The sequence below is a fragment of the Leopardus geoffroyi genome, chromosome A3 (genome assembly GCF_018350155.1).
Source record: "Leopardus geoffroyi isolate Oge1 chromosome A3, O.geoffroyi_Oge1_pat1.0, whole genome shotgun sequence".
Classification (NCBI taxonomy): Eukaryota; Metazoa; Chordata; class Mammalia; order Carnivora; family Felidae; genus Leopardus; species Leopardus geoffroyi.
The window spans coordinates 27,859,844-27,883,854 of record NC_059336.1 but is presented as its reverse complement, the minus strand read 5'-3'; the positions used below and the strand labels follow the sequence as shown (position 1 = coordinate 27,883,854).

Sequence of the window (24,011 nt, the reverse complement as noted above, 5' to 3'; positions counted from 1 at the left end):
CAGTCAGATCAGGTGACACTAGGCATCGAGGGGTTAATGCAGGAGGCGCCGGGCGGGGGTCTCTGGAACCCCACGGCCCCACGAGGCCGAACAGGCTCTGGAAAGATAGAGCTTGGATAAGAGCTAACAGGTCTCGGGTGCTTACTAGACGCCAGGCACTGAGCCAAGCACTTTCCGTGCACGATCTCGTATAATCCAGCAAGCAATCCAAGAGGTAGGTCCTAGCATTCTGCCCATTAACTGTTGAGGAGTCAGAGGCTCAGAGAGGCAAAGGGTCTTGCCCGAGGCCACACAGCGAGGAAGGGGCAGGATTTGAACTCAGGCAGTGTGTTGTCAGAGCCCGTGCGCACTTCCCAAGACTAAGCTGGGCAGTAGCCAGCCTGCCAGGTGGAACAGGCCGTCCTGACTGTTTGGTGACAGACAGGGAGGGCTTGTACTGCTGGACGGAGAGCCAGGACCAGGAGGTTTGTCAGCTGCAAGCCCACAGTCACAGGCTGGGGGAATGGGGCCAAGACCTCCGTCTGGAGGGGTGGAGGCGGGAGGGAGTGAAGAGAACCCAAAGAGCAAGGCAGAGCCCCCCTCCAGAAGCAGCAAAGCACTAAGGGATGAAAATAAAGCCCTAGGATCACGTGGGGCCCTGACCTCTGCTCCTGGAGCCCCCATCAGGCCATCACTGGTCCCCCACCTGGAGCAGAGCTCAGCCAGTTCCTGGAGGTCAGGAGGCCTCAGCTGGAGGGGGAGGAGCAGAAGGGCGGGGAGGGGGACACCACTCAATACAACAGCCAGGAAAGGTCACAGAGGGGACTCCCAACAGTGCGGGGGTCTATAATGGCAACCAGCACACCTGCAGGGGCTCCAGACGGCTCTCCCTGGTGCCCTCTGGCCTTGACTTTTCTTCTGACTGCTCTCCTTCCTCCCTTCTCGCCTTATTTCCATCCAGCCCCCTCTTCCATTTGTCCTTTTTGCCTTCTATCCCTTCTTCCATTCCTTTCTTTCCCTCCCTTCTTCACACTTTCCTGTTCCTTCCTTCTCTCCTTCCTTCCATTCCTTCCCCCATTTTGAAATCTCGCAGGGAGAAGCTGCACCCCCCCGAAGGCAGGGAGCAGCCCGGTCTGAACAGAGTCATGACCACGGACATCACCACGACGCCTAAGCCATCACAAAACTAGTCCTAGCAATGCCATGCGTCTGGGACGAGTCTTGTGATGACCTCCTTCATCGCTCGCAAAATCAGGTGTCCCAGAGCACCTGAGTAGCCTGAGCATTACTGGGAGGTGGCTTCGGGGGAGGGGGGGGGCACTGGATTAGGAGCCGGTTCACCTTGGACGAATTGCAAGCCCCTCTGAGCCTTGGTTTTCTTGGTTGAAACAACTTCATGGGTTGAGGAGAGAGTTAGGACGGCACACGCTTGTACTCGGTCACAGGAGTGTTTCTGCCTTGCCCGTCCCTCGCTGGCACAGGCCTATGACCTTTCTCCCAGGCCCGTGGGGCAGAGCCAACTCCCAGCTGACGTTGGCAAGCGGCTGGGGGGGTGGACCAGCAGGCTGTCAGGCCCGGCCTTGTGCCCAGAGAACCTTCTGTGCCACTGTTCCTCAGCCAGGCAGGCCCAACCCACCGGCCACTTCCCGTGCCCCTGGCAGGACAGGGCTATAGGCCCCTCCTCGCCTGTATCTCGCTCAGCTGACCATGGTGGCCACCCTCCTCCCCCCAGGCCCTGGAAACAGAAGTCTCCAATATAAATGCAAATCCACTGCAGTCCCCAGTCTCAGGCTGGCAGCTCTAGCATGTGCTGTAGGCTGGGGACAGGAGCTGACACTGGCCCAGAGGAGATAAGGCACTTCTGGGCCACCCCCGCCCCCGGCCCTGCCCACTCCTCAGCCTGTCAGCTCCACAAACACCCCAGGGAGCCCCAGCCCTTCCTCTCTGCTGCCCCATAAGGCCTGTATGCAAAGCACCGTCCCCCCTCACTGCAGTCAAGAAGGGCCACGGCCATCCTCAAATGGTGACAATGTTCCACCCTCCTGCCCTCTCCGCAAGCAGAATGGAGAAAAGGCAGGTGACGTGGGGGCTAATTTCTACCACCACCCTCCGGCGGGCTCAGGGCCACCACTAGCCCGTAGCATTCCTTTCTGTGAATCAGAAACAAACAGCCCTTCTTCCTGGTACAAGGCAACCCCTCCACAGGGCTCCAGGCAGCCTCTTAGCCCCCAGCTGGGCACCCTTGAGCCCCGCACAACCTGCACAATTGTAAGCCACAGCTCGGGGCGCCTGGGGGGGCTCAGTTGGTTAAGCGTGCAACTCTTGGTTTTAGCTCAGGTCATAATCTCAGTTTGTGAGTTTGAGCCCCGCATTGGGCTTTGCACAGCACGGAGCCTGCTTGGGATTCTCTGTCTCCCTGTCTCTGCCCCTCCCTCACTTGCTCTCTATCTCTTTCTGTCAAAATGAACAAATAAATATTAAAACAAACAAACAAACAACAACAACAACAACAACAACAACAAAACAGAAGGTAAGCCACAGCTCTTAGCAGGACCCATCTCATCTTTGGGACTTGGTTTCTCTCCACCTAGAGAGACCTCCAAGCATTGCACAAACCCACTTAGGTTGAGCCCTTGGAATTAGACGGGGTGGTTCCTTGGGTGAGACCTCTTCCAGTTCCAATAACCTATCATCCTTCCATTCCTAGGTCTGAGACATTCCGACCCATAAGCCACAACTTCCAGAATGCTTAACAAAGGAGCAAGGCATCTCTGGCAGAAACATTCTATGATCCACACGAGATAGAAGTTGGGGTGGGTTTGGAGTCATGAATGAGCAGGGCTCTCAAATGGCCCGGACTCCAATCTGCTACATTCTGGCTCCAGAATGTCACCTCCTCAGAGAAGCCTCTGCTGGCGGCCTCCTATGGGGCAATTCCTTCCCCTTCTCCAGAGACTATATCATATTCCCTGCTGCTTTTCTTCATGGCATCTATTGTTATGTGAAATTATCTCACTCATTTATGCCTTCCGTGGTTACTTTCCGTCTCTGCCCTCTCCCTTACTAGAATTCAAGTTTCTATAAGAGCAGGTGCCGTGAATCAGTAGCTCCTTCCTCAACACTCTCTGGTTAGTGTAAGGCGTTCATCAAGACAGCCAAAGGTGCTTAGCAGAGAGCTGGCACCCAGTAAGCGCTCAATAAATGCTAATGGCTGTTGTTATCATTATCATGAAAGAGCTGTGGGTGTCCTGGTCCCAGAGGTCCAAATCCCGACACACTCTTGTGTCAGGGGCCAAGCCATCCTCCCCCATTTACTCACCCCATGACCACAGGCAAATGGCTGCTTCTCGTTCTCAATTTCCCTCTGTCAAGTGATGTGTCATTGCCAGAAACGTCACCAAGTCACTCTGAGTGTCAAATGACGCCAAGAGGGAAACACACTTTTTAGTCCCTAAATATGATTTCAATACGGGGCGCCTGGGTGGCTCAGTCGGTTGAGTGTCCGACTTCGGCTCAGGTCACGATCTCGCGGTCCGTGAGTTCAAGCCCCGCGTCGGGCTCTGTGCTGACGGCTCAGAGCCTGGAGCCTGCTTCAGATCCTGTGTCTTCCTCTCTCTCTGACCCTCCCCCATTCATGCTCTGTCTCTGTCTCAAAAATAAATAAACATTAAAAAAAAAAATTTTTTTTAAATATGATTCCAATACTATGAAGAACCCTGCGCGCTTCTCCAAATGTGGCGGCCACGTCCTCCAGAGCTCCCCAGCACCCTCCACCCGGAATCCCAAGGGTCTGCTTTTCCCCGACCCCACCCAGCCATGTCTCGCTTAGGCTTCTTTGAAGGAGGGGTTTCCATTAAGGCAGAGTTTCTCAAAGTTTCGACAGAACCACACCACCTTCCCAGCTCCCACTGGCATTCTGTCTGTATTTTATAACAATTTCCTAACATTGTTTTTTTCTTTAAATGGCCTCATTAAAAAAAATAAAATAAAGCCGGGGGTGCCTGGGTGGCTCAGTTGGTTAAGCGACCGACTTCGGCTCAGGTCATGATCTCACGGTTTGTGAGTTCGAGCCCCGCATCAGGGTCTGTGCTGACAGCTCAGAGCCTGGAGCCTGCTTCGGATTCTGCGTCTCCCTCTCTCTCTCTCTCTGCCCCTCCCCCACTCATGCTCTGTCTCTCTCTGTGTCAGAAATAAACATTAAAAAAATTTAAAAAAAATAAACAAATAAATAAACATAAAGCCAGTTCATGCTAATGAGAAACTATAGAGCCCTGCCATTAATAAAAATTAGCATCCTGATATAGGGCACCTGGCTTGGTTGGTTAAGCATCTGACTCTTGATCTCAGGTCAGGTCTTGATCTCAGGGTCATAAGTTCAAGCCCCCTGTTGGCTCTACGTACATACATACATAAATAGATAGATAGATAAATAGATAGATAATAGATAGATAGATAGATAGATAGATAGATAAAAGCATTGGTGATTGTAAGAAGAGGATATAGGTTGATAATCGCTAAAATAAACGCTTAAGTATTAAAAGTCTGATACCTCCAGCCAGATGGGAGATCTGATCCAAAGTTTTCACGCTCTCGAGCTGAGAGTTCTCTGGGGAACTTTTTTTTTTTTTTTTTTTTTTAATTATTCCTTTGGTCACCGGGCCAGACCTTTCCTGAGAACCATACATGCCCAGCCCCGGTGGCAACAGCCTTAAGCGAGAGCATTTCCGGCCTTCAACGCACAAAGGTCTACTTGAGGTAGCAACTTCCGCCCTCCCAAATACAATTAATTAGCAGGGAATCATCACCCAAGCTGGCCTCCCTGGGCATTTCTTGGCTCTCTTCTCTCAGCACCCCCTAATAAAGGTGTCTCCCCTGTGGAGGTGTGGGAAGGGAGAGAGGGAGTCAAGTCTGTGTTTGCCAGGGTGACGATCTCCATGCACACCTTTGCAACCCAACATGCCCACTAACCACTCCCGCTCAAACACACAGTCTCCAGGACCCCCTACCCAGTGGCATCCGTCTATTTTGCTGATTCTTCACTTTGGAGAAGGGCAATTTAACACAATGGCTTATTGTTTCCAGGAAAGGACTCGGAAGGGAGACCTCTGTCAAATTTGGTAAAATGTATCCTTTGATTGGATGGGCAATTTCTGTCCTAGGATTTTATCCGGAAGAAACCGTCATGGACGTGGAAAACCACAACAGCTGCACGATATTCTTGGCAGCACTGTTGATAAGAGAGAAGAGTTGCAAAAAAAACACCCCTGAATGGTCATCAATAGGAGATTCAGTTAACAGATACGATAGTCCACATGATGGGCAATGATGCAACCATTTACCGAGGAGGCTGTAAAATATTTAGACACGGAAAATGTTCATGTATATTATTAAGTAGAAAAGTAGCTACAAAAGAGAATGTACAAGATGTCCCTTTTAAAATATACATACATATGCATTGTAGAAAGATTGGGATGGATTTGGGTTAGAGAGGATTTCTTAAACGGGAAACAAAAAGTCCAGACCATAAAGGCAAATAAATCTTTTCTTTTATTTTTTTTTTTTAACATTTATTTATTTTTGAGACAGAGAGAGAGCATGAACAGGGGAGGGTCAGAGAAAGAGGGAGACACAGAATCTGAAACAGGCTCCAGGCTCTGAGCTGTCAGCACAGAGCCCGATGCGGGGCTCGAACCCACAGACCGCGAGATCATGACCTGAGCCGAAGTCGGACGCTTAACCGACTGAGCCACCCAGGCGCCCCAAGGCAAATCTTTTCTTAATGTTTATTTGTTTATTTCGAGAGAGAAAGGGCAAACGCTTTCACGCGGGAGCACAGGAGGGGCCGAGAGAGGGCGAGAGAGAGAATCCCAAGCAGCGCAGAGCCTCACAAACCATGAGATCATGACCTGAGCTGAAATCAGTGGGACGTTTGACCAACTGAGCCATCCAGGTGTCCCATAGAGGCAAATATTAATAAATTAATCTCCATTAGAATTAATACTCTGTTCAAAAGTCACAGTAAAAAAAGTGAAAATGGTAAGTCACAAGCTGGGAAAAGTTTGTCACGGTCTGACTGACAAAGATCGGGCTCGAAATATATACAGAGCGCCTACAAGTCAGTAAGACGATCAAGAAGAACGGACTCCAGATTTGAACAGACATAAAGAACAGAAAACATGAACAGCCAATAAACATACAAAAAGATGCTCAACCTCTTAGTAATTAGCAAAATCCAAATTAAAAGTTCGTTTTATGTCTACTAGATTGGCAAAACTTCCAAAGCTGGAAAAATCCCCAGTTTGATCCCTCGGGTGGCACAAGGAGGCTTCCGGGACACTGGTGATGGGGGGGTCAGTTTGTACAACCACTTTGAAGAACAACTTGGCGTTATTTTGCACTCACTCTACAACCCTGCGATCCCATCCCTGGGGACATTCTAGAGAAGCTTGTATGTGTGCACAGGAGATATGAGCAACAGCGTTCAAACTGGCAGGACGGAGCCCCTCCTTCCGCTCCCTGCCCTCGGGCACCTGAGAAATTCTTCTTCCTTCCACCCGGTCTTCTGACTTCCTCTGGACAGCGGTGGGCAATGTTTGCCCTAGGGGCTGGGGCTTTAACTCTCCCACACTTCACATGGTGTGACCCAGCCCTGTTGGCCAGGCACTGGGCAAGCCAGACCCCATGCTCATCACCTGAGTGGAAGCAGGGAGACAGCCGTGACTGTCCTGGGGACCAGGGAGAGGCCAAGAGCGCCCGCCCGGGGGGTGTCAGGAAAAGTGGCAGGGTGACAGTTCATGCAAATAATAGACTCCTCTCTGCAATGCAAAAGGAGGGGCAGCTCCATCTGGGCCAATCGGAAGCATCCAAGACAAATCGCCAAGGGGAAAAAAGCAGGCAGATCAGCTACCCTCGTGAAAAGGGGGGATTCAGGTGTATATCAACACATGATCACTTGTATGTGGCAAAACGCTTCCGAGGACAGGAGATTGGCCTTGGGGGAGGGGGAGGGGTGGCTAGGGGGCAGGGGTGGGGCCAGGCCTCACTGCGTCCCCTTTTGTGCATTTTTATTTTGTACCTTGCACGTGCTACTATGGAAAACGGAGTAAAAACTGGACACGAGCTGCAGTCACGTGAAATGCGGCACGCACAGAACTATTATGAGAGTTGAATTAGTTGCTGATCACCAGGTGACATAACGTCACTCCCAGACGATTAGTCTGCCTTGTTCTCAACTTCAGCGAAGGTGTTCTTGTTTTCTTTTTGAAAACATTTTCCAGCCAACTTTTCTCGGTTTCAGACTTTTCCAAGGACCCTTGAAGAGCCTGTGGCTTTTCCCGCACTGTGCCTGCTGGGCCAAATGCATGAAGTAGATCCATTCATCACCCATGCCCGGCGGCGGCCCACCAGCTCCCCAAGGGCCACGGGTAGGAGGTACAAACTCCTTTGACTTAAATCATCTGTTGGGTCCCACCCGAAGGTTGCTCTTCAGTTCAAGCGAGTCCAAGGGGAATAGGCATGACCCTCCCCTCCCTCAGGAGCCAAAATGCACAAGGTCACTTTCTGGACCTCAGTTTCCCATTGGGTCACACAGTCTATATGTGACTCTCCACCTCAGACACTTGCTTTCGCCTGCCCCTCACCCCCTTGCTCACTTCTCCAGCCACACCGATCCCTTGTTCTTCCGACCCTACTCTGTGTGGGCAGAATTCCAAGATGTCCCCCAACATTCCCAGCCCTCCCTGCAACCCCTCGCAGGTGAACATGCCCAGCATAATGCCCTGGACTGGGCGCGTGCTGGCATTTACTCCCGTGATTAGGTTATGATATACGGCACGGGTGGTCAGACTTGTGACTTACAGAACTGTGAGCTAAATGGGTACTGTTTTAAGCCACTAAGTTAATGGAAATTCGTTGCACGATAATAGAAATTAATACACATGCCCGGCTGGCTCCACTCTGGCCTTTCGAGTGCTGGATCCCTCAGCCTGGAAGGCTCTCCCCACAGATATTCACAGGGCTCCCTCCCTCCCTTTACCCAGGTCTTTGTTCAAACATCCTCTCCCAGAGAGGCCGGCTGACCACATCATTTAGAGGAGCACCGTCCTTTTATTTCCTATTCCCCCTCCCACTTTATTTTTGAGTCTATCCCTTACCACTCCCTGACATTATATGGTTTCAGCGTCATCTGAATAACTTTTTTTTTAGCTTTTTACTTTGAAATAATTTAAAACTTACAGAACAGTTACAAACATTGCACAAAGAATTCTTACATATCCCTCGCCCAGAACCCCCAAATGTTGACATTTAAACACGTTTGCTTTATCATTCTCTTTGTATAGAGAGATTTTTTTCTGAGCCATTTGAGAGTAAGTTGATGACCTGATTCCCCATGGCCCCCAGATACTTTAGTCTGTAGTTCCTAGAAACAAGGAAATTCTCTTGCACGAGCACAGCAAAATCGGAAAAATCAGGAATTCGCTGCTGATACGTTACCACCGTCAAATGTTCAGATCCCAGCCAAGTGCTATCAACTCTCCCCAAAATAACATTTTTTTTGAAGTTTTATTTATTTTGAGATAAATAAATAAGACAGAACAGGGGAGGGGCAGAAAGAGAGGGAGAGAGAGAGAATCCCAAGCAGGCTCCGCATCGTCAGCACAGAGCCTAACGCGGGGCTCGAACGCACAAACCGTGAGGTCGTGACCTGAGCTGAAGTCAGACGCTTAACCGACTGAGCCACCCAGGCGCCCCAAGCATAGCATCTTTGATGATAAACTAAAAGATTCGTCCAGAAATACTCACTGTGTTCAGTTGTCTTACCTTTTTCATCTCCTTTCATCCGGAACAGTCCCTCAGTTTTTCCATCCCTTTCATTATCTTGACACTTACCAAGATTACAGGCCAGTTATTTCGTAGAAGTTTCCTCAGTCGGAGTTCGTCCAATCGCTCCTCCTGATCAGATTTAGGTTTTGCGTCTTTGGCAGGAACATCGCAGAAGTGACACGGTGCTCTTCTCTATGCAGGTCGCCTGGAGGCACACGACAGTTTGTCCTGTAACAGGTGATGCCACCTGCTACCTTTGATCGCTTGATTAGGGTCCTACCTGCCCTGTTTCTCACCGTCAAGGTACCCTCCTCCTCTTTGTAATTAATGGGTTATCTTGGGGGGGGGTGGTATTTTAAGACGATGTATATGCTCTGTCCCCAACAAATTTTCACAGAGTAGTTTTTATTTTAGCACCCAGCAATGATTCTGTCAGAGTCAGTTATTACCATAATATTTCCATCCTTCCTTCTACATTTGTTATTACACATTCTACTCTGAGAAAGAGCTTTCTCCTCCTTCATGCGTGTGTGTGTGTGTGTGTGTGTGTGTGTGTGTATGCATATGATATCAGTGTGGATTCACTATTTTTACTCAATGGATTATAATCTATTATGGTCATCATTTTGATTCTCAAATTGTCCCAGATTTGGCCAGTAGCTCCTACGCTCTTTTGACATGTTCCTAGCATTACTTGAGCACTTCTAGATGTTTCAGGCTCACTATGTACTTTCCGGGCCCCAGCCCTCAAATCAGACTTCTCCCCAAGGAGCCCTGGTTTCGTACAGTGGAGGATGCTATATTAAGACACCAAGATCTGGGGGCGTCTGGGTGGCTCAGTCAGTTAAGCATTCAACTTCGGCTCAGGTCATGATCTCACAGTTTGTGGGTTCAAGCCCCGCGTCGGGCTCTGTGCTGACAGCTCAGAGCCTGGCTCCTGCTTAGGATTCTGTGTCTCCCTCTCTCTACCCTCCCCCACTTGTGTTCTGTCTCTCTCTCTCTCTCTCTCTCAAAAATGAATAAACATTAAAAAAAATGTTTTTAAAAAGACACCAAGATCGGGGTGCTAGGAGTACTTATTGCTATGTGGATATGAGTGCTCTTGGGCTCTCTTTGTGGACAGAGCTGGGAAACACACGTATTACATGTATGCATCTCACCCACACGTGGGCACACAGGCATCTCTGCTTCTCTGCCTCTATTTTTCAGAGCCAGGAGTTTACCCTGATGGCTCCAACTCCATTCCAGCACCACAGAGGTCACTCTAGCCTTTGCTGTCACCGCGTTTATAATTCCCTACTCCGACAGTGAGAAACCTAGCTCTCATTTTCCTCAATGTATTAATTTGTTCAACACCCCCCCACCCCGTCCCATAGAGCCCCGGCCTCACTCACGGCTCCCCTGCTTGGCCCCCCACCCTACCGTTCACCTCCAACAAATATCGGGAAACAGAAGGAAGGAGGAGGAAAGAGGAAGCCGAATTTGTTTTGACCTAGTAATACATTCACTTGGTACAAAAGAAAAACGATAGGAAAGTATACAATGAAAAGTCTCCCTGTCTACCCTGTTGCTCATTCCAATCTAACTCCTCCCCATTATTGGTTTGTTACATACACAAGCTAATATAAAGATGTTTTTTATTTCCTCTCTTCTCCACAAAATATTCCTCATACTCCTTTTATCTGTCAATAGTTCTTGGAGATCTTTCCGTATTCGTGCGTAAAAAGGGGTCTCATCCTTTTGTGGCCGGGTAGCATTCCTTTGGCTACTCTATTTAATCAGTTCACCAATAATCGACATTTAGATGGCATCTAAGATTTTGTTAGGCCCAACAAGACCGCAATAAATAAACCTGAATGTATTCACGTTGCATGTGTCCAGACACATCCATTAAATAAATTTTTAGAAGCGGGGTCATTGATGTGATCTGACATGTTTGTGTTTAACGATTAACGTCTGTCTCGGGAAAGATAAATACTCTAAATGATTTCACTTATATGTCGAATCTAAAAAAACCCAAACTCAGATACAGAGAACAGATTCATAAGGAAGGGGGTGGGAGGCAGTGAAGGGGTCAATGATACAAACTTCCAGTTATCAGATAAATACGTTTTAGGGATGTAATGTACAGCATGGTGACCACAGTTAGTGGCACTGTGTTGTATATTTGAAATTTGCTAAGAGAATAAACCTTAAAAGTTCTCATCCCAAGAAAAAAATAAATAAATGAAGTCTGTCTCCCCTCTTAGAAGAGGAAAGGGACTCTGTTCTAGTGACTGCTATTTTCCCAGCACGAGGAACTGCTAGACTATGGTAGGCGTGCAACAAACAATGTGTTCGATAAATGAATGAATGACCGATGCCCTCGGGCTCTGCAGTTGACCGTCTCTGGAGTGTAGGGAGCCCTCACTGTGTGCCCGGTGCTGTGCATCGTGGTGCCGATCCTCCACACTTCCCCGTGAGGAAGGCACAGTTTTGACAGCCCCACTTTACAGATGAGAGCGCTGAGGCCCAGAGAGGGAGCACAGCTGAGCTGACGCCACACAGCTAGTCAACAGCCAAGCCACAGTTCCCCCCCAGCGAGCCAGACTCTGGAGCCACTAACAATCTCACCCATTGCTCCCAACACATCTCTTCTCCGCCCCCCCCCCCCCCACACACACACTTAGCTCAGTCCTCCAGCCCCACCTGGACCCCTCATCTTGCCTCACACGCTTCCCTGGACCTAGCTTCTTCTTCTCAGCCTCACCCCCAGCCAAAGGCGTCTGCTCCCCGCCCTCGGCCAACGCGGGACAGGACCAAGGAGAAGAGCTGTCATTTCCATACAGCTGTCCCCGGGAGCCAGGCCTTGCCTAAGCCCCCCCATTTTCCCTGAAAAGGCTGAATTGTCTTGGACGTTTGGGGGGCACCTCTCAGCACAGGCCGGGCTGCCTGGGCAGGGCCTGGCTGGGCTATTATCCTACATTATCTCACTCCCCTGCTCCTGAAAAGAGCCAGTGACTGCTCGCCCCCCCTCAGCCCTCCCCTGCTCGCTCCTGTCTTTTACACTTAATTACCTCACTCATTACCCCGAAGCCTGCAGAGGCCGGACCACAACTGGGGCGTGAGTAATCCCCGCATCACACACCCAGCCAGCCGGCCAGCAAGGAGCAAATTGCTCACACAGCCCATAAATAAAGGAACAGGGCCCACTCAGGCCTTCAGAGCAGAAGGACTTCGTGGTTGCTGCCGTGAGGGGCAGGCAGTGGCCCCAGCTTCCCAGTTGGCCTTTGCTGGCCCTGGTGAAATGGTCTCCACCTCCCCCACCCCAGACGGGCGACCTTGAACTTCCCCAGGCCACTGAAGTCATAGCTCAGTGCCTCTGACAAATGAGACAGCAGGGGCCCACACCCCTTCCTCATCACAGCCCGGAAACTGTCCAGGCGCGTCTTTCAGGCTTCCTACGTGACCCCTCCAGCCATGCACCTCCACCCCTGGCAGTGGGGACCCACCAAGTCCCCAGCGTGTCCTCTTTCTCCCCCAGCTCCTTTGCACATGCCACCACTCCTGCTTCCCGAACACTCTTCCTCATCACCCAAGGGCCTGCTTAATTCCTACTCACTTGAAAGGTCACTGCCTCTGGAGAGCCTTCCTTGACCTCTCTAGGCCGGGTCAGGGACATCATGGACTTTCTTCAGTCAAAGCATCAAGCCATTATATTGTCACTGCCTTTTCGCTTGCGTCCTTTGAAGAAAGGACTGAGGGGCACCTGGGTGGCTCAGTCGGTTAAGCGGCCGACTTCAGCTCAGGTCATGATCTCGCGGTCCGTGAGTTCAAGACCCGCATCGGGCTCTGTGCTGACGGCTCAGAGCCTGGAGCCTGTTTCAGATTCTGTGTCTCCGTCTCTCTCTGACCCTCCCCCGTTCATGCTCTGTCTCTCTCTGTCTCAAAAATAAAATAAAAAATGTTTAAAAAAAAAAAAGAAGAAGAAGAAGAAGAAAGGACTGAGTCTTCTCCCTCTCTTTGTCCAGTGCCCAGCCCAGGTCCTGGCACATGACTGGCCCATTTACTAGGCACTAAGTAAAAGCGAGTAAGAGAATGAATGAATGAATAAGTGAATGAATGAGGTGATGAAGGGTAAGTTGCATGTGCTGGATGAAGGGGTTTGGGCCCCTTGTTCCTGTGCCATGGGCTTCTCGCTCCAATATGCCACTCCCCCCTGTCCAGGGCATCTGATGATGGATGAACCGGGATGCGTGGCCCCAGGACCTCTCTGGGGCTGAAATTTCCTTCTTTTATGAGGTCAGGCGCAGACTCCTTCCCTCGTATCACCTTGGGAAACACCAGCTTCTCGCCTCTGGCATGAGATAGTCCAGCCTTGGCCCAGAAGTAGCCGGCACAACCTTTTCTCCATCAACTTAAAGGCTTCTGCTGATTCACCACCTCCCACATTACCTCAGGGAGGCGGGCACAGGAGCTGGCTGTGTGGTAGGCTTCTCTTGCCTGGAGGACTTCACCTCACCCTCCTGCTTCCTTCCCGGGTCCAGGATAAGGAAGGGAACTTGGGAAGGTAGCTGGGAGGGAGTTCCCAAAACCTGAGAGGCCAGAGTTCATGGAATCCTTTGATATCTGGTAAATCCTACGGACCCTTTCGCAGACTTATGTCTTCAAATTAATAAAATAAATTAATTAAGAAAATAAAATGCATAGTATTACGAAAGAAACCAATTACACTCAAAGAGTTATCAAAATATTAAAAACAAGTCTGCGTTACAGTAATATATGTATTTATTTACTATGTGTTATAACGCAGGGTCTAGCAAATCACCATTGTAATTTCCCAGTCGTGATGAGTGTAAATGATATTTCAAGATATCTGGAACAGCTGTAAGGCGATAAGAAAATATGTATGGTTTCTATTAGTGACAAAGTCACTGGTCCCACCAATACCACTGTGGTCTGTTGCCTGCATTCATCACTGAAGGATTAAGAAATTTCCGATAAAGGCTAGTGGAATTAAAGACGTAATACTTTTCCTCTCCAAGTCAATGACGGACCTGAACTCTTTCTGTGGAGTGCCTTTGACAGCAAGTGACAAGTGCATCAGGAACATGCTAGCACTTCCCTTCCCGTATCTTGGCAGACATCCTTAATCAATTTTAGCAGTCTTTTCCACTAAACCCAAGCTCAGTCCCAGAATCTCCTGCAACCCCAGGCTCCAAGCGACTGCTATCAACCAATCAAAGTGGGCTCTTGAGCTGCAATCAATTGGTCACTCCTGGGGGGCAGGGAAGGTGTGGTGCTCTTGTGAGCAGGAGATGGGGTGGGGGGGGAAGGGGCCCCTGGGTGGCTCAGTCGGTTAAGCGTCCGGCTTCAGCTCTCGGGTCATGATCTCACAGCTCGTGAGTTCGAGCCCCGCATCGGGCTCTGTGCTGACAGCTCAGAGCCTGGAGCCTCCTTCCGATTCTCTGCTCCTCACCCTGCTCGCGCTCTGTCTCTCTCTCTCTCTCTCTCTCTCTCTCAAAAATAAATAAACATTAGAAGATGGAGAGGGAAGGGGGAGGTAACAGGACGTTTAGCAACAACACAGGGAGGGGGCTTGATCTGAGCTCATGACAGGGATGGACAGTCCGGGATGGGTCACATCGTGGACATATTTGTTCATGTCATGAACGTGTACTGAGACTTTTTGCTGAGCCACGCTGTGGAGCCGGGGACACAAATGTGAACAACCCCAGACCCCTGCCTTTAGAGCGAGGACAGCGCCAGGAACTGAGTGCCTGCATATGCCCTTGGGGCCATCCTGGGCCGGAAGGATAGAGTCTGTAGGGTTCCACCCAACCTGAGAAAAACATTAGTTTTTTCAGACAATCGAGGGGCTGCTGAATCATCCAGGATCCATGGCAGCAAACATGCTTGAAGAATCTCCAAGACGGTCAGAAACCAGGACTGAAGGCTTCATGTCAAGGAGGAAAAAAAAAAAAAAAAAGCCCCAGACCGGGCAGAATCCCTAGTCCTAGGGAGACGTCACTGCTGACACCAGGGAGGCCCTGAGGCCAGAGCTCACACTGCTGACTCCAATTCCAGATGTTGACACTCAGACCTTTGTCCCTGCTGCTTTCGGACACTCGATGTAAAGGCTGCCACAGTCCAGCCAGAATGGCAAGTGGCTAGCCTGGGACACGTGACTGCTGTGGCTGCAGAGGAAGCAGGGACGTCCAGTAGGGACTCCTCTAGTGAAAGGAGGGGACTCATGAGTCAAGGGTGTTGGAAGGTGCTGGGTGGCTAAAAGGAAGGTCACCTGGCCACTCCAGCCCCCCAAGGATCAGGTGCTTCTGCTGTGCCCAGCTCTGTGCTCAGGACTTTCTCTGGATTACGTGCGTTCATCATCTCAGCTCTCTGGAGAGAGATACCCATTTCACAGATGAGAATGGTGGTGCTTGCAGGAGCTAAGTCCCTTACCCCATCCTTTTAACTGTTCCACAGAGGTGGAATAGGAGGAAGTCATTACCCGCTTTGAAGCTGAACTAGGCCACTGAGCTCTAGATGCCACCGGTCCTGGGATCTGTAGGATTCCAGACCGAAGCTGTCACAGCAGTGCTAGACAGATGCCCTGTGGCCCAAGCAAGCACCGGCTGCGTTCTGGACCCTACATGAAAGTCGGCTCCTCAGAGAGGTCTTCCTCGGCCACCCCACCTTAAACAGCCCTCGCCCCACTTATCTTTGCCCCAGGTCACTTACCTTCTCAGCATTTTGTAGGCAGGAAGCTGCCACTTGTCTATTCTCTGTCGGCACAGTGGGGTGTGAGCGGCATGAAAGCGGCTCTGTCTTGTTCGCTGCTATGTCCCCAGCCCTTAGTACAGTGTCGGGCACACAGTAGGCGCTCAGTAAACCTCGGCAGACTTAGTAGCTGTGCGCCGTTGGGCAATTTCTTAACCTCTCTGTGCCCAGTGTCCTCCTTTATAAAATGTGTATAAACAAACTGAGTCCCTCCAAAAGTGGTTGTGAGGGTTCCATAAGTTCACGCAGTATCACAGCCAAGCAGGCCTTTTAAGCAGGCCCCTACTGTGTACCAGGCCGGCAGGATTTCCCTGCGGGACCTTGACCGTTAGAGCCACGGGAGTCAGAGAGGAGATGCTCCTGGGGGCTGAAACGTCCTAGAGGTCAACTGGCAGAGAACGGACTTGGAATTAACAATGGCTAACATTACCAGCACCAACTGTGTGCAAACAGGCAACCTAAACACCTCGTTCATCTCCCACCTGCTCTGTGAGGTAAGTCCCAGTAGTATCAATATCCCCATTTGACAGCCGAAGAAACTGAGGTACAGAGAAGGCAGGTAGGGTCAGGGTAGATAACTTGCCAGTACGCAGTGGAGGCGGGGTTCGAACCCAGGCCATCCCATGCTTTTAACCCGTCTGCTTCCCAGCCCTTCCTCCGCTGGGTGAGATGGAGGAGAGGCTGGGAAGGTGTGCACTGGGGGCACGTGGGTGTTCTGACGCCTTGGGAGGCTGTCCCCCCCCCCCATTAAGTCTGGGGTCAGGCATGGGTCAATATTGAAAGTCCCTTGCCTCTGCACACCTGGGCCACCTCCTGGCTTTCTCCAGAAGCCGATGGGTCCCGGCTGGTGTATGAGCAGAGGCAGAGAGCAGGAAGGCAAAACTGGGGGGTGCTGAGAATCGTCGATTCCTCTATGCCAGGAGCCCTGGGAGCCTGGAAATGCCAACTCAGCAGCTCCAACAGCAACCTCAGCATCTGCCAAGGATGGTTGTGGGATCGGCTGCTGGGGAAGAGAGGGAGGCAGCCTTGATCTGGCAGGCAGGAGCCTAGAAGTTCCAGAACTTCCCGTCCCATGCCTCAGTTTTTCCAGCTGTTAAATGGGGGGTGCTGAGGGGATCATGCGGATATCCCAAAGGCTATTCAAGTAGAGCTCCCAGCCATGCTCCAGGCCTCATACAACCCTATTTAATAGGTGCTATCGTTGGCCTCAGTTTACACAGGTGAAATAGAGGCACAGAGAGGCAAAGTGACTCGCCCAAAGTAACGCAGCTTGAAGAAACGAAGCTGGGATTTAAACTTGGCCCGGGGTGACCCAGGCCCAAACTCTGAGCCACCTCACTTGCTTGAATGTGGGGGCTCTGGTGTAAGAGTCTATTAGCCACTCCACGCCCCTCCCCCCTCCCTCCCCAATGCGTGCTTGGGGGTTTGTCTCAAGTCCCCTGACCTTGCAGGGAGCCTGGTGCTCTGATTCAGGCAACCAGGCCTTTCTAGAGGTTTCAGGGAGCTAATTAAGGTGTGACCTTGTCAGGCACAGAGTTAGCATATTCAAGAACATCTCCAACTTTGAAGGCAAGACACTTTAATGGCGGAATGTCAAGGTCTGTGATGGTCAGGATAGGGACTCAATTGTGCCCAGAGGCAGAAGCAAATCTTGAGAGCTGACAAATCGACCCAAACCCAGGCCAAAGAGGACTAAGGTGAATGGGGGTCACAAGGAGGTTTTTTCACTCGACAGTTTATTCTTTCATTCAAGAGATATAGCACTGAGGACTCATTATTTGCCCAGCCCTGTGTAGGTCATGGGGTGTGGCAGTAAATGGAACAGATCTGGGCTCTCATTTGAGGTGCATTCAGCCCTGGCAGGGGGAGGAGGAAGGAGAACCCCTTTGGAGGGCCCTCCCCTACCTCCCCCAGCATTAGCACCTTTGGCCCTCTTAGAAGGAGGACTCTGTGGTTTAAAATCAGGGCTCTGCAGCCAGATCAGCCGGGTTTGAATCCTGACACCTAGCTAGGCCTCCTTGAGCACGTCATCTTGCCTCTCTGAGCCTTGGTTTCCTCATCTGTAAAATGGGGCTCTCAGTAGGCTCCGGTTGGTGGGCTTTTTTTTTTCTAAAGTTTATTTATTTATTGAGAGAGAGAGAGAAAGAGAGAGGGAGAGAGAGAGTGCAAGCAGGAGAGGGGCAGAAAGGAGAGACAGAATCCCAAGCAGGCTCCACATCGTCAGCACAGAGCCCAACGTGGGGCTTGAACTCACGAACTGTGAGATCATGACCTGAGCCAAGATCAAGAGTCAGACACTTAACCAACTGCGCCACCCAGGTGCCTCTTGGCAGGCTGTTTTGATGGTCAAACCACACAAAGGGTTGCTTTTGACTCCCAGCACATAATAAGTGCTCAATAAATATCAGCTAGCAATGTCATCATCTGAGAGTCTGAAACACACTCCTCCCACCACATATCATCTCTGTCCTGGGCTAGATCCTGGGGTCAAGCAGGAGGGTGGCGATAAGAGGAAGGGTAACTAGTACGGAGGGAGGGAAGAGTGCTCTAGGCAGCAGGAACAGGACCGCAAAGGCCTCGAGGTGGGAGGCATTGAGGGAATACGGTAGAAGCTTCAAGAGGGTCTAGGACCCTGCCACACTCCTGACCCCTCCAGGTGGCCCCTTCCTGGAGTCTGCTGAGGCTCTGAGTTCCCGAGCCAATGAGGAATGCAAATGGAAGGCTGCCAGGCCCTTTGCCGCTGCAGAGGAGGCAGTGTGGCAAAGTGGTCAGAGCACAACCTCTGGGGCAGGCTGTCCAGGTTGGGCCCATGGCTCACTGCCTACTGGCTGTGAGACCTTGGACAAGTTACTTAACCCCTCCGGGCTCAGTTTCCTCCTCCGGAAAATAGGGCGAACCATACTGTCGGGCCTGAAAAGGCAAGTGTGAGGAGGAACTAAGGTAATGTTTGGAAAGCGTGCAGATCAGTACCTGGCACATGGCCCAGAGCCGTAAGTGTTTATTAAATGAATCAAGAAAAACACGCGCAGCCGCGGTAAGGTACCTGCCACTGGGCCCTCGTCTGGGCTGCAGTCACCGAGCTCCAGCGGCACACCCTCTCAATCTGCCACAGTGTTTGAGCTGAGGCCGCACTCCTCCTCCAGTACAGTCCCCTCTGATGACAGGGCACAGCGAGGCACGAGGGCCGGCCGTTCTGTCCAGCATGGGGCAATCCCTGTGCTGGAATGCCCTGTGGGCTGGTCACGCTTCGTTGGACCCGCACCACCGCCTGAGGCTCCTGTTCCCCGCTCTTCCTTTGTCCCACCTCTCCCTTCACAGGTACCAGACCTGCACCCTGGCTGAAGGCACCCCTCCTTCCCCCCGCAGTGTTATCTCCCATAAATTTCTGCCCTTGGTTTTCACATCTGCTTCCCAGAAAACCAAAGTGGGCCAGTAGAGAACATGGGGCTTAGCAAATTCCAGGGAGCCCACTGTGTGCCCTCAGGCAAGTCGCCTCTGTGAGCCTTGAGGTACCGAGCTTCATCCTTCTCCTATCGTCTTCCCTTTGGCCCAGAGGAGGAGGGCCTGGATAAAACACACTGGAGAAACAGGGCAGCGTAAGTGAAGCTTACCAGAAAAAGAGCCCCATCAGCGTGGAGTGGATGCATTTGCGGCCACTCTCCTCCTTGGAATTCATACAGAATTCCATTATCGGCCCTGGACAGCAGCTCAGGGACCATCTTCTCCCATGCCCATTTGACAGACGAGAAAGCTGGAGCCCAGAAGGAGGAGCAAAGGGGGCAGAGCCGGGACTAGAATTGAGCTCCTGACTCCCGGGGCACTGCTCCTTCCTAACCACAGGCGGTGAACCCTGCAAATAGGATGCCTCGTCCCCTCCACAGAAGTGCAGAGCGAGGCACGGGGCAGTTCTGCCGGCCACCTGGGTTACACAGCACTGAGATCCACACCCAGACACCAGTAGCCAGCCTCCTCCCGGACGGGCAGAGCAAGGTTGAAATCTGGAGGATACCAGGGCAGACTGAGTAGAGCAGAGAGGGCTGAGACGGCGGCCCCCACTAGCCAGACCTGTTGTATCAAGGCTCCTGGGGAGGCAGGCTGTGGGCCACACGGATCCGGGACCCTCCCCAGCTCCCGCACACAGTAACCTTGTGGTCTGGAACTCATCGTGTCACGTGGGTTCTACAAATGAGGCACAACAGAGTCTGCGGCCACGAGGTCATGGTGAGGCTGAGATGAGGGAAGCCATGGAAGTTAAATCGGCCAACAATTATCAAGGCAGGTCACTGGGGGCCAGGCACTTCTCCAAACACTTCACAGGTACATTGTCACTTAATCATGACTGCAACCTTGTGAGACGGGCCCTGATAATGCCCCCACTTTACAGATGAGGAAACGGAGGCACAGAGAGCCACGTGGCCGGGAAATGGCAGAACTCGGATTTGAACCGAAAACAGGCGGACTCTGAATCCCTCTCACTAAAGCCCCTGGCAAGGCCAGCTTCTGTGGAGGGTAAGTGTTTAGAACAGTGCCAGGCACACAGAGCTGCTCAGTGCTGCTGCCTTTGATAGAACAATAATTATTATTGTCGCTGGGGAAAGTTGCCACCAGCAGCGCTATGTTCCCAAAAGTCAGAAGAATGAATATCCTGACATGTTTTACAAAATGTATCAGTTCTTCTCTTTAGAAGTAAGGGAGTAGTTAGCAAGTATTCAAGATCAATGCCTGTTGAATTGAAACATTTTATGGTCTTTTTCAGAAAACACGGAAAGAAGGGGGGAGGGGCAAACCCATAGACCCACCATCCGTTCAGTTTCCACGTTTATTTTTATTTTGGTTCATAGTTGTGAACATGCTAGGAGAGATTTTGGGATGCTGCATCCTTCGTTTAACAGGATTCCGTGAGCTTTTTCCCTTCTACGATGATTTTTAATGACTACAGAACATTCCATCAAGCAGGTGGCTTCTTCATAGCCCCCTCCCCATTTTCCCCAGTTTGGGGCTTTTATTCCAGTCTCAGATGCTGCAGCAGACATCCCTAAGGTTAAAGCTCTTTACTTATTTGATGGTGACTTGAAGAAATGAGTTTCTCATAGCAGACTTTCTGGAACTAGGAAGCCAATGTTAGGAGAGGTTTAGGGGACAGAAGGGCCTTCTCAGTGTCCTAGTGATGAAACTGTGCCAGCCATTGTGTATTTCCTCCATGCTTAAGGCCTCCCCACACTATAGGGTTGTTGTTTTTTTTTTTTCTTAATGTTTATTTATTTTTGAGAGAGAGAAGACAGAGCATGAGCAAGGGAGGGGCAGAGAGAGAGGGAGACACAGAATCTGAAGCAGGCTCCAGGCTCTGAGCTGTCAGCACAGAACCCAAGGCGGGGCTCCAACCCACAAACCTTGAGATCGTGACCTGAGCCAAAGTTGGATGCTTCACTGACTGAGCCACCCAGGCGCCCCTAACACTGTAGGTATTTTTGAACCTCACTTTCTGGGCTGAAGGTTCCTTCTTTTTTTTTCTTCTTTTCTTTTTTTTTTTTTTTTAAGTTTATTTATTTATTCTGAGAAGAGTGAGCATGGGGGAGGGGGGATGGAGCAGAGAGAGAGAGAGGAGAGAGAGAGAGAATTCCAGGAAGGCTCCGTGCTGTCAGTGCAGAGGCCAACACAGGGGCTCGAACTCATGAGCTGAACCATGAGATCATGACTTGAGCCAAGATCAAGAGTTAGAAAAATGCCAGGCAACTGAACCACCCAGGTGCCCAGAGACCTGGGATCTTACACTCAACCTACCACTAGTGCTCTACAGGACCTTGACTGTGTCACTTCTGGGGTGGATTACCTCTCCATCCTGCCCAGTGAGAAGACCTGACAAGAGAGAGCCCAGTTCCAGCTCTGTCCCTAAGCCATCATGAATGTTCAATGTCTTGGGAAGCTCTCTGGGTTCAGTTTCATTGTCTCTTTGCAGGAGATCAGAACGGGGGAACCACCAGGCAGGCAGAGGTGAGCTCATGGGCACCCACTTGTCTTACACATCCCACTGGACTAAGCACCCATAGCAGACGGAGATCCCAGAGCCCAGCACAAACTCAAAAATTTGGACACACCACAAATAACCATCAACACACTCCTCCATGGCCCCGGCTCACTCCTGTCTCAGAGCCTTTGAACTTGTGGAGCCTCTGCCCGGAGCACCCTCTCCTTGGCTCCGCCCACAGCCAGCTCTATCTCGTCACTCAAATCTCTGCTTGGATGTCCCCTCTTCCCGGAGACCCTTACTCATCACCTCACCAAGTTTTATGTCCCTTACAGCACTGAGCAACTATTTGAAAGGATACTGTTGACATCAGTGTTTCCTTCTTCAGTGTCCATCCACTGCCCCTCGAATGTCACCTCCAAGAGAGCAGGGACTAGGATTGCCACCACTTACGCCACAGAACCCCACAAACATGTGGGTGCTCCAGGTACAACGGTGCATATAAAAGCCACATGTATTTTTTTTTTAATTTTTTTTTCAACGTTTATTTATTTTTGGGACAGAGAGAGACAGAGCACGAACGGGGGAGGGGCAGAGAGAGAGGGAGACACAGAACCGGAAACAGGCTCCAGGCTCTGAGCCATCAGCCCAGAGCCTGACGCGGGGCTCGAACTCACGGACCGCGAGATCGTGACCTGGCTGAAGTCGGACGCTTAACCGACTGCGCCACCCAGGCGCCCCTAAAAGCCACATGTATTGAGCACCTAGGATAGGCGAGGCACCATTCCAAGCCTTTTACGTATAGCAACTCTTGTAATGCTCCCAAGCCCCTGAGCTAACAGCAATTACTATTCCCGTTTTATAAAGGGGAAAAGTGAGGCACAGAGCAGTTGAATAACTTGCCCACCATGCCACAGCTAGCAAGTAAGATAGCTGGGGTGCCCCACTGCACCCTGTAAGAGTATGCTGAGCCACACATGGGACAGAGTCCCTGTCCCCACGAAGCTCGGGGGCTAATGGGCTAGCTGACCTAGTCTACAATACAGGAAGTCAGGGATACTTACTTCCCCTAGAGGAAGTGATCCCTCAGCTAAGTCCTGAGGACAAGTAGGGGCGTGCTAGGATGAAGTGGAGGGGAGGACAATCTAAAGGAGGAAACACTGTGGAGGCCAAAAGATAAGCCACCGGGCACCGAGCCTGAAGAACTAGAAGTTGCTTGTATGGCTGGTGTAGGGAACACAGGGGTATGCCATGTGTCAAGGGATATGATCATCTCAACCCACAGTGACTGAGATTTGAAAAAAGTCCCAGGGAGGAAATATGAGGCTATCCGGCTGGGAAGATGGGCACCACTCCCCCAGATCGTGCAGGGCCTTGGCAAGCTGAAGGGTGCATGTTTTATTCCAAGGTTCCGCATCACACCTCAAAGACTAGTGGAAGCCCCTCACTCGGTGGTGCCCAAGGGCCACACAAGGGTCTCTGGAAATTTCTGCTGACTCACTGTGGGACCTCAGGCACCTCCATACTCCCTCTGGGTCTTAGTCTCCCAACTGGTATTGAATGACCCAGTGCCAAAAGCACATCCCCACTCCGTCAGCCTGGCATCCCATAAACAGAATGCTGTTGACCAATGAGATCCTGACATTCCTGGAGTCCAATTCTGGGACTCTTGTGCACTGGCCATCCCATACTTGCTGAGGCCAGCCCACCACCATGGCACTTTGCCAAGCAAGTCTCTGGGCAGGGGTTTGAGTTCTCCTGCTCCTCGGATCCTCCAAGATATAGAGGCTCCCCCTAGGTTTTGGCAGGATGGTGGCGGGGGGGGGGGGGGGGTCTGCTCAGATCCTCCTGGAGACAAAGGAGCTGACCTGCAAAGAGTTCCAGCGGGAGCCCCGCTCCCCCTCCCTTCCCCCCTCTCCCTTCCCAGTCCACGTGTCTCTATTGTCTGCTCCCCGCTTCAGGGAAAGACACAGCCTCGGATGTGTCAAAACCACCACCCCCCGGCAGCAGGGAAATTAATTACTGGACGATTTTCACTTCCTCTTGCAGCGCCTGCCTGAGCTAGGCACCGGAACAGGACCGGCTGAGAGGGGCCGGCATCGGCATGGGGGACTTGCTGCCCCCACCAGTTCTGGGAGAAGAAAGTTGAACCCCAAACCCAACAGGGGCTTCAGTGGGAGGCCAAGCTGGGTGGGGGTGCCGACTTCCTCTAGTTAAAGCTGAGTGTCTACACTGGCCACTTCTGAATTGGGGGAGAGGGAGAGGACTGGAGGCAGGAGGGTCGCGGCTGGCGAGCTCACACTCTTTTCTTTGCATCCCCTTCCCTGTGTCCCCATGTGCCTGAACCCCGACTGCTCGGACCACTCTCTGTCCTCTCCCCTCGGCTTCTCCGTCTATCTTACACTTTTCTTTCCCTTTCTTTGCATCCCTGGGGGGCTTTCTTTTTGTGTGTCTGGATCTCTTTTTTTCTCCCATGGGTGTGTGA

General features: G+C 51.3%; 1 protein-coding gene across 3 annotated transcripts in view; it reads right to left on the bottom strand.

Annotated features, from left to right (window-relative positions):
* Positions 1 to 24,011, bottom strand: part of FAM110A (family with sequence similarity 110 member A) — a 147,485-nt gene that overhangs the window by 99,903 nt on the left and 23,571 nt on the right. For all 3 annotated transcript variants that reach the window (XR_006703273.1, XR_006703274.1, XM_045445032.1), the window contains exon 2: positions 8,869 to 9,007. The gene's annotated coding sequence lies outside the window, so the exon portion shown is untranslated. The remainder of the gene's footprint in view (positions 1 to 8,868; positions 9,008 to 24,011) is intronic.